The sequence below is a fragment of the Manis pentadactyla genome, chromosome 4, assembly GCF_030020395.1.
Source record: "Manis pentadactyla isolate mManPen7 chromosome 4, mManPen7.hap1, whole genome shotgun sequence".
In the NCBI taxonomy this organism is placed as follows: domain Eukaryota; kingdom Metazoa; phylum Chordata; class Mammalia; order Pholidota; family Manidae; genus Manis; species Manis pentadactyla.
In genome coordinates, this window is record NC_080022.1 from 81,120,735 (window position 1) to 81,130,656 (window position 9,922).

The following is a 9,922-nucleotide window of genomic DNA, read 5'->3' on the forward strand; positions in this document are numbered from 1 at the left end:
CTGTCTTTATTCTGATTCTCAGAGCAAATAATACCATTTTCTATTTCTCTACAATTCTTGGGGTCAATGGGAGAACAGAATTGAAATGGCACAGAATTACAAATATCCTCCTATTGAGGATACTGCTCTTTTCACATTTGGATTTTCTGGCTACAAAACTCCTTCATATACCTGGCTTCCATTAAGACACTGTGCCTATCACTCTGCTTGGCACTCAAGAATTGTTGCTGACTGACTCTCATCTCCTCAAAGAGGTGCTGCCATCAACCCAAAGGCAAAACCCCCCCGGGCTTCTGTCCCCATCCAAAGTTTTCTGTCCTGATTTCCCTATTTCCGACTGCAGTGAAATTATCACCCAGCTCGCCCAGTCTTAGGATGACGTCTGCTGATTCCTGCCTCTCCTCAGATCCCATTAGCACTGAGCACCATGAGTTTTCCTTGCTGTTGATGCCCAAACTCGGTCTCCGTTTTCTTTTTTCTTTGCTGATACTTTGTTCTTGGCTCTTTGTTCTTGGGTTATTGCTTCCTGACTGGGTTCTCTGCCTTTAGAGTCTCTCTCTTCCAGAGGTGGATTTATCATTTAACTAATAAATCTCAAACTCCAGGATGCCTTGCTTACATAGACAGACCCCTTTCAAATTTTTGTATCTAATTTTGTATTTGCAACTTTACATCCTTTTTCTTAAAAAAAACTCCCCAAACAATATATGATTCAGGATTCTCAAAACAGCATCTTCTGCACCCTTACCCATTTTTCACTTAGCTGCCAGATTAATCTGTTTAGATTTTAATAGATTTTACTTTTTAGAGTATTTTAGGTTCACAGAAAAATTGATTAGAAAGTACAGACAGAACCCATATAACCTCTGCCCCTACAAAGGCACAGCCTCCCCTACTACACATATCCCATGGCAGAGTGGTACGTTTCTTACAATTGATGAACCTAGTCACACATCATTACTATTCAAAGTCCACAGTTTACATTAGGAAGAATCTTTTTATTTTTATTCTTCAATCTTTTCACCATTTAAGAGTTTTAAGCAAGGTGGTAACCTTTGGCACCAGTGAGAATGCATTAGAAGAGATTAAGTCTAGAGATCAGGTATATGGCTGGGAAGCTATTCAGATAGTAAGGAGGGTATAGTAGCTTGAATATAGAAAGAAATGCAATCAAGAGATATGTAGGAGTGGAAGTGTAGAACTTAGTGATTACTTGGATGTTGAGGCCAGAAAGAAGTTTCATAGAAGTCTACAGCGATTTTATATATATTTATTTCTTTACAGTGGTGTCAACTGTATTCACAGAATTATGCAACCATCACCACTATTTATTTATTTATTTATTTTTACTGCTATTTTAATTTTTCCTAGCACCCAGTACATGAAGAACTGTTCTTTAAGTAGGCACCTACTCTAGTGGTTTTTGGAGCATTACCTAATGCATTTGTAGTCCCAGCCTTATAAAATCTAGTATACACTTCCTTTAGCAAAACTCTTTATTGAGGGATAGTTCCCTTCTTTATCAAGTGATTTTCAAATCTCATTGTTAGATAATATCCAAAACCATCTAGTCCAACACTTTCTTTTTCTTTCTTTTTCAAGGCTTCAGGAATCTGTATGTTTATTTTGCTCCCCAAGTTATTCTGGAACAGGCAGCCTGGTGATATCACACTGTGGTTTTCATTTGCATTTCCCTGATGATTAATGATGTTGGGCATATTTTCCTATATCTCTTGGTCCTCTGTATATCTTCTTTAAAAACATGTCTATTCAGATCTGCCTATTTTATAATTGGTTTATTTGTTTTTTACTATTGAGTTATATCAATTTTATATATTTTTTGGATATCAGCCCCTTATCAGATATATGATTTGCAAATATTTTCTCCCATTCAGTAGCTTGCCTTTCCATTTTGTTGATAAGTTCTTTTGCTTTGGAGAAAGTTTGACCTAGTCCCACTTGCTTATTTTGCTTTTGCTTTTGATGTCAGATTAAAAACTCTTTGCCAAGTATAGCACGAGAAAGACAAGTAGTGACTCTATAGCATCTTACTACACTGATGGACAGTGACTGCAATGGGGAATTGGGGGACTTGATAATATGTGTGAATGTTATAACCACAATGTTGCTCATGTGAAATCTTCATATGATTGTATATCAATGATACTTGATAAAAAAAATCATTGCCGAGACCTACGCAAAGGAGCTTACTGCCTAGTTTTCTTTTAGAAGTTTTATGGTTTTGGGTCGTACATTCAAGTTTTCAATCCATTTTGAGTTAATTTTTGTGTATGGTGTATGATAGTGGTCCAGTTTCATTTCTTCATATGTGGCTGTCTAATTTTCCCAGCACCATTTACTAAAGAAATTATCCTTTCCTTTATTTTATATTCTTAGCTCCTTTGTTGTAAATTAATTGACCATATATATGTGGAGTTCTTTTTTTTTTAGCTTTTTATTCCTTTCTTCTGATAAATGTGCCTGTTTTTATGCCAATACCATACTGTTTTGATATCCATAGTTTTGTAATATAATTTGAAAATTGGGAGCATGATGCCTCCAGTTTTGTTATTCTTTCTCAAGATTGTTTTGGCTATTCAGGATCTTTTATAGTTCTATACAAATTTTAATATTGTTTGTCATATTTCTGTGGAAAATGTTACTGGAATTTTGGTAGGGATTGCATTGAATCTGTATATTGCTTTGGGTAGCATGGACATTTTAACAATATTAATTCTTCCTACCCAGAGCATGGAATATCTTTCCACTTATTTGTGTCTTCAACTTCTTTCATTAATATCTTATAGTCTTCAATGTACAAGTCTTTCACTTCCTTGATTAAGTTATTCCTAGGTTATTTTATTATTTTTGATGCAATTGTAATGAGATTGTTTTCTATCTTTATCTTTTTGCTAGTTCATTATAGTGTAAAGGAACTCAACAGATCTTTGTGTATATATCTGTATCCTGCAACTTTACTGAATTCACTTATTAGTTCTAATAGTTTTATAATAATGTCTTTAGGGTTTTCTATATATAATATCATGTCATCTGCAAATAGTGACAGCTTTGCTTCTTCCTCTCCAATTTGGCTGCCTTTAGTTGCTTAAGTGCTGTGGTTATAACTTCAAGAGTAGGCATCCTTCTTGTTCCTAATCTTAGAGGAAATGTTTTCAGCTTTTCAACAGCAAGTATGTTAGCTGTGGGTTTGTCATATATAGCATTTATTGTCTTGAGGTATGTGCCTTCTATGCCCACTTTGTTGAGGGTTTTTATCATTAATGGGTGTTCAATATTGTTAAATGCTTTTTTTGCACCTATAAAGATGATCATATGATTTTTATCCTTCATTTTGTTAATGTGGTATATCATGTTGACCAGTTTACAGATGTTGAGCCACCCATGCATTCTTGGAATAAATCCCACTTGATCATAGTGTATGATCCTTTTAATGTATTATTGAATTTGGTTTGATAATATTTCATTGAGGAGCTTTGCATCTGTGTTCATCAGGGATAACTGGCCTTTTTTTTTGCATTGCCCTTGTTTGCTTCAAAAATGAATTTGGAAGAGCTCTCTCCTTTTCTCCTTTTTTGGAACTGTTTGAGAAGAATTGGCATTAATTATTCTTGGTATGTTTGGTAGAATTCACCAGTGAAGCCATCTAGTCCTTGACATAGTTTGCTGGGAGGTTTTGATTACTGATTCAATATTCTTACTAGCAATCTGCTCATATTTTCTTTTATCATGATACAGTCTTGATAGGTTGTATGTTTCTAGGAATTTATCCATTTCTTCTAAATTGTCTAATTAGTTGGTGTATAATTGTTCATAGCAGTCCTTCATGATCCTTTGCATTTCTGAAATATCAGTTATAACATCTCCTCTTTCATGTCAGATTTTATTTAAGCCCTCTCTGTCTTTCTCTTGGTAGATCTAGCTAGCTAAAGTTTGTCAGTTTTGTTTATCTTTTCATAGAAGCAGATCTTAGTTTCACTCATGTTTTCTATTGTCTTTTTCATCTTGGTTTCATTTATTTCTGCTCTAATCTTTGTTATTTTCTTTCTTCTACTAAACTTTGAATTTCATTTGTTCTTCTTTTCTCGAGGTATAAAGTTGGATTGTTTCTTTGAGAATTTTCTTTTTTCTTGAGGTATTTATCACTAAGAACTCCTTCTTAGAACTGCTTTTGCTGCATCCTGTAAGTGTTAGTATGTTCCACTTCCATTTTCATTTGTCTCAAGGTCCTTTTTGATTTCTCTTTTGATTTCTTCTTTGACCCACTGGTTATTCAGTAACACATTGTTTAATCTCCACATATTTGTGAATTTTTCAGTGTTCCTTATGTAATTAATATATAGTTTCATACCATTGTAATAAAAAAGTGCTTGATAAGATTTCAACTTTCTTAAGCTTATAAAGATTTATTTTGTGGTCTAACATATGAGCTATACTGGGAAATGTTCCATGTATACTTGAGAAGATTGTGTATTCTGTTGCTTTTGGTTGGAATGTTTTATATATATACAAATCTCTGTTATGTCCACCTGGTCTAATGTGTCATTTAAGGCTAATGTTTCCTTATTGATTTTCTGTCTGGGTGATCCATGCATTAATGTAAGTAAGGTATTAAAATCCTCTACTATTTTATGTTGCTGTTTATTTCTCCCTTTAGGTCTCTTAGTATTTGCTTTATATTTTTAGGTGATTATTTTAGGTGTATAAATATTTACAAATGTTACATCTTTTGGTTGGATTGACCCTTTATTATGTACTGCCCATCTTTGTCTCTTATCACAGTTTTTGAAGTCTATTTCATTTGATATAAGTATAGCTACTCCACCTTTCTCTTTGTTTCTGTTTGCATGGAGTACCTTTTTCCACCCCTTCACTTTCAGTCTGTGTGTGTCTTTACATCTGAATTGAGTTTCCTGTAGACAGCATGTGTATGGATCTTGTTTTTTAAATCCATTCAGCCTTTCTGTGTCTTTTGATTGGAGAATTTAGCCTATTTACATTAAAAGTAATTATTGATAGGTATATACTTGTTATAACAAGTCACATACCCACTTTATGTCAAAACGTCCATTATGTCTCACAAAAAATGCAAGGATAATTAAAGACAGAATTCTTTAAAAAATTGTCGTTATTGCATTTTGTTCATTGTTTAATGGCTATATTTGTAGTTCCTCTCTATAACTTTCTTCTCTTGCTCTTCCTTTGTGGTTTGATTACTTCTTTTAATATTTTAAAAATAATGCTCCTTTATGTTACTTTTCTGCCTTAAGACCTCCCATTAAAATGCTGCCCATTTCTCTAAAGTCTATTTCCCTATTTGGGTATTCAAGGTCATCCATAATCTGCCCCAATTTTCCTCTTCATATTTATTTCCCAACAATCACCTATGTACACTCTCTACAGAAGTAAACTCCAAGCTAGCCATCCCCCTTGTCACTTCACAGCACCTTCACAGAGAGTATGATTAAATTCAACTCAACAAAGATATGTTGAGCCTTAATATAGGATGTCCATCTGCATCCAGTCTGACTGTTAAAAACCTGCCTAGTTTATCCTGTTCAGTCAGTGCTTGCTGCAATTCTGCTAGTCCTAACAGCAGCAGTTTCTAATTTGGAGGATTTAATGGACCAGTAAGACTTTTCAAAATAATAATAAATTCCAATATAGGATTGTCAAATTTTTATTCTGCCAAAATAAAGACTTAAAAAATCCCACTCCACCATCACAATTATCTTATTAAAGAAAGGATATTTTACCACTCAAAAAGCACAAGTGGCATAATCTTAGAAAAATGTTCAATTCTTTCAATTTATTACACTTAGCTTTAGAAAGATTCACTACCTTCTTCTCTATAGTGTGACTGTCTGAGGTAGTGAAAACTGCTCAAACTGGCTGGCATTTGGCAGTGATTCTACAGCACTTCTGGTGTCCGCCACCTGTGTAGCACTTATTCACAAGGTGCCTTGGGGCACATTTTGCCTCACTGACTCTTTATTTAACTTCTTGTGCACATATGTCATTTCCTGAAGTAGGTGAGTTTTATAAGGAACCTGTATAAGAAAAGAACTGAGCCTTTTACTCCCCAACAAAGCCATGCATAGAGACAATGTTTGATAAATATTTGTCCAATGAATGAATCAGCCTAGAGTAGGTTTTCTAAGCCTGTGTAACCAATAAGTCTCCTCATAATGGAGTATGAGCACCCCATCCTGAGGCAATTTCTTTCAATAGACATCTTTAAAAAGAGTTAATCAGTACAAATTGCTCTGGTTTTGAGTGAAAACTGAAAAAAATTCTTAAATCTTTTATGAAAACTAAACAGCTTTTTCCTCAAGGCAGCAGCAAGCCCCAGCAAAGAAAATCAGGCACAAAACATTCTGTGACCTGTTGTCTAGTTGATCCCAGTTATCTGGGGCTTTGTTGGTAGGCATGCGTGCAGAGTGTGCTTCTGGCGTGACCTGACTTGATATGGCAGGTGGCTCTCCTTCTGTGGCTCTTGCCCATATGCCTAAAGCCTCTACAGTACCCACGTTGTTTCTTTCTCTACCTCAGTAATTTAAAAAAGACGCTTAACATCTTCCTGGCCAAGTCTTGCTTTCAGATTCTGGAGTTGATGTAGAGCAATACAGAAAATGTCTTTTGGATTAAAATATTCTTTTCACTCAGTATCCAAAGTTTTCTCCCAAAAATATAAATAAGATCACATCCCTGCTAAAAATGATCATTGCCTTTCCATTTAATTCCATTCAATAACTATTAAGTAGCTACTACATGCCAGGCCCTGTTCTAGATGATGGGGATATATTAGTAAACAAAACAAAAAAATTCCTGCTTCCTAAAGCATATGGACGGCAATAGGGGGAGACAAACAAGAAAATAATAAATAAATAATATACTATGTTAGAAGGTGGTAGGTAGGTGCGAAGGAAACTAACTGGCATGAGAGAGCTGTTATCATTTAGAGGTGGGCAGGGCAGGCCTGCTTAAGAGGAGCTGGAGTGAGGTCCTGAAGGGTGGAAAAGGTGTGGCCGCCAGGCTATCTGGGAGAAATGCCTTCCGAAAGCATGACCTCATCCAGTACCTTGTCACCTCATCATGCCCACTGGCTCTCCCTCGCTGCTCTCCAGCCACCATAGCCATCTCTTTCCACCACAGAGCTTCATACACACGGTTCCATCAGCTCAGCGTCCTCCCCTCCCATCCCTGGCCCCGGATTAGCTCCTTGTCCTTTCAGGCCCCAAACTAAACGGCCCTTCTTCGCCCTTCTTCGGGTGGGCGTTCTTTAGTCCCCAACCCATGTAGGTACCCTCCCACAGTTATTTTTATGGCTCTCCTTTCAGATGCTTAACAAATACTCTTTGAATAAATGAACAAACCAAAAGGGTTAAAGAGGGGTAGGCTCACTGAGAACAGGGGTTCTGACTTGTTCATTTATCCTCACTGCCAGCACATTGTTGAATGTATTTGATAGACTTTATCTTCATAAGTAAGCTTCATTATTGAAGACAGAATCAAGTTATGATTTGCTTAAACTTAATCATAATAATAGTAATATGTAAACAAGCTGAAAAAGGGATATGAAGCACTAAACTCTGTTTGGGAACCGAATCTCCTCCCTGCTTTTCTCCTTGAGTAAAGTTAACCCTTTGCCCAAGTGAAGTAGGCCTTGGTTTCAGCCTTTGGCCCAAATGGGCCCTTTTGGGAGCACTTCCCACCCAGTGAAGTACCAGCTGATACCTCCCTCACTTCCTGTGAGTCCTGGTTTTCTCAACAGGAGAGTCCTACCCAACAGAGTTTTTGCTCGCTCTTCCTGCGTCCTGTCCTTCCATTTTCTCTGTGCCTGTCAAATTAACTAAAAATAGCTGTCATATCTCAAATTCTCAATTATGTGAGCTAATTAATACATCTTTGAATTTTCCCCCATAATCGTTCTTACTCTTGGGGTTATCTCCAGGGGTATTTTCTTGTTAATATTTGCTCAGGAAATGCCATAAGAATATAAATATATCCATTTAATCCCTGCCTCATTTCAAAATGCATCCTAGGTGACTTATGAAAAACCATGCAACATCATTGAAACTAAAGAGATAAATCAGAACAAAGAGAAAAAGATAGTAAAGTAAAGCAAGAAATAATGTTACTACACAGAAATTCCAACCCTAGGAATTCAATCAGTTACTTGAGAGGGACCGCCAATTCGGCTCTGAGCAGCAAAGGAACCAGACCAGTCACAGGATACATAACAGGGGCTCAGGAGACTTGTGACCTGAATGAAGTCTCTCCCTGCATCTTCAAAAGGGACACTGATGTCAAGAACATAACTAAAGCCAGTGAATTTCCAAAAGCTGTTTGTTATGGTGTCACTCAGGGAGACCAACCTTACTGCCTAATGCAAAGTGAAATGCTCAGAAAATCAGTTCTCTGAGGGGATAGAATGATGTCGTTCAAATATGAAGATCTATAATGATCTGATTTGACTCGGAGATAAAATTTAAAATATCTAAAAGAAATGAAGGGCTACATCTTTCCCTAGATGTTATTTCCTCCAGTCAAGCTTCGATTAGAATCAAGCAGAAGGGAAGTCAAGGATAAAGTGTCTGGTGGGGACCTAACGTCATAATTCTTTATTTTTGATTAGATGCAGGTACACACCTAAAAGCTGGGTATCCATTTGTGAAAACAAAGCTTCCTAGCCAAGCCAGGTGCTTGCATTGACCTACCTCTGGAACGAGGCCAACTGAGGCATGCCCATGGGCAAGCACCAGATTTCCTTCAGAAAACAGTTCTCATTTGCTCTAACACAACAGATGGACAGCCAAAGTCCCATGGGGCATGACCACCATGTGACATAAATAACAACCCTCCCACAAACATATCATACATTCCACAGTTAAATATAAATTTAGTTTTCTGTTATCCTGTTTTGGTTTATTCATCCTGCGCCTCCCCACCCTCACTAGAGTAGATAGCTGAGAATTTGCTGTTAAAGACAAAATTAACTCACAGAGAGTAAGTCATTTTGAATTAGTGATTGGGGCCCCAGGCTATTGGCTTAGTGTTTAATTTGGCTCCTTCCCAGTCCAGTCCCGTGCAGAGATAGGTCACCCCATATAGCTTCCTGCACCAGCAGGGGGACTCTGTTTTTTAGAAAATATGGACTCTTGGTAAGCTGTCCAAGTGAGTTGTACTGAAGGTATGCATTATTAAGGAGAAAATATTTTCAGCACTACTTGAAGTCTTTATTCCTGACAACGCATTAAGAATTCAACACAGTAATCTTATTGTTTTAGCTGTTGCTCTTCCCATTACTCATGCAACATGACTGGAAAAAAAACGAATTATGATTTTTCCCTCCCGCTGTGTGTTGTGTGTGTGAATTTTTTTTGAACTTTTGGTTTGGGATGAATGCGCCTAATAATCCACCACCTGGTGTCTAAATATTTTTACAGACATGACTCCAAATACCACAGAATCATGCCACGGCTCAGGTTATGTGGCTCTTTTCCTCAGGCAGACTTTTTATTAAAAGTGATTATTCCTGAATTATGAGAACCTCAACCAGGAACATTACGATTTAGGCTTGAGAAGAAAGCTCCCCGTGTTGACCAATATAAAAAAAGAGGGAACGGAGAACTCCCCCTGGGGCTAATTTCAAGGAAAAACAACGAACTTTTATTTTTGTTATCATACTCAGCAGTATACAAACTGAATCAAAGTGACAACTTCTGCTACATTCCTGCTGTAATCGTCGCTGGTGGGAGAAGATAAGGCGGGATTAAGCTCTGTGGGAATCAAGTTTCAGCACTGTCAGGTGTAATCAGAACCGTGGTCTTAAAACAAAGGGCTCCACTCCACCTCCTCAGTGGGAGGACAGTTCACTTCCCCATCCCCCAGGCACTAAGAG